We start from the raw sequence: 936 nt of genomic DNA, 5'->3' as shown, positions 1-936 counted from the left end.
ACTAAGTCATCATTTTTTCTGCCTCCTCAAAATTTGTAGCGTTTTGTTAGAACCAGACCAGCCGAAGCACCACAGTTTCACAGACTTCTGCTTTAATTCCTCCAACAAAGAAATGCTTTTTAACAAACAGAGACACACAAGACCCAAGTGAAATCTTGCTTCTCAAAAATCTTACGCCGCTAAGAGTAATATTAAGGCATCGAAGAAGTGTCAGTTGTACGTATAACACCACAAGGAACATACTTGGGTCCTTGATTTAACATTATGACGCTATATCAGCAATTATCTGAGCAATATACCTTACAAGGTACCTTATCCTTACAGTAGAATTAAGGTGCAAATGAAAACTCCAAACCTAAGAGTAATAACGTGCAACTAATGAAGCAGCAACTGTCACATTGTCAGTTAAAGACAATCTCAAAAAGGGAGAAATTATCAACAGAATCCCCACTACGAGACGATAGTAGTGATTCAGAAAGACTAAAATCACTGAAATGTGTCCTCTATTCCCCTCGGTCAAAGTTAATACTTCACAACAACAAAAATAAATTCAACTATACTCATGCTTAGCACAATCTTTCGGCACATTCGCCTTGCAAATAACAACTATGAACAAAATCAAAACACATTAACTCAACAACCGGAATCGAAAACACACAAAATGCCAACACAAGAATGAGAAAACCAAAAAGGCTCATACATACCTCCGGCGTTAAAGAAGGAGGTGGTGAGAGGTCTCCTGACCATAGAGAGAGTGGTGGGGGACGAAGAAGAGGCCTGGAACGATGACGCGGGAGTTGACGCCATTGCCAGTCCTGTAAATATCTGCGATTTTATGGCCATTTTTGCGTACTGATCACCTCGTTGTCTCTCGCATTTCAGATCACTCCATGATATCACTGATTCAAAATTCCACAATAGAATAAAAAAAAATAG

The 936-nt window shown here is 39.2% G+C and overlaps 1 pseudogene across 1 annotated transcript in view; it reads left to right on the top strand.

Moving 5' to 3' along the window:
* Positions 1-264: 264 nt before the first annotated feature.
* Positions 265-936, top strand: part of LOC101293728 — a 1,291-nt pseudogene continuing 619 nt past the window's right edge. Inside the window, exon 1 of the transcript XR_183850.1 lies at positions 265-307. The product of XR_183850.1 is annotated as an mRNA cap guanine-N7 methyltransferase 1-like (transcript). The remainder of the gene's footprint in view (positions 308-936) is intronic.

The sequence above is a fragment of the Fragaria vesca genome, linkage group LG1 (assembly GCF_000184155.1).
Source record: "Fragaria vesca subsp. vesca linkage group LG1, FraVesHawaii_1.0, whole genome shotgun sequence".
Lineage (NCBI taxonomy): Eukaryota > Viridiplantae > Streptophyta > Magnoliopsida > Rosales > Rosaceae > Fragaria > Fragaria vesca.
Note: the sequence above shows the minus strand (reverse complement) of the source record. Positions and strands in the feature narration are given on the sequence as shown.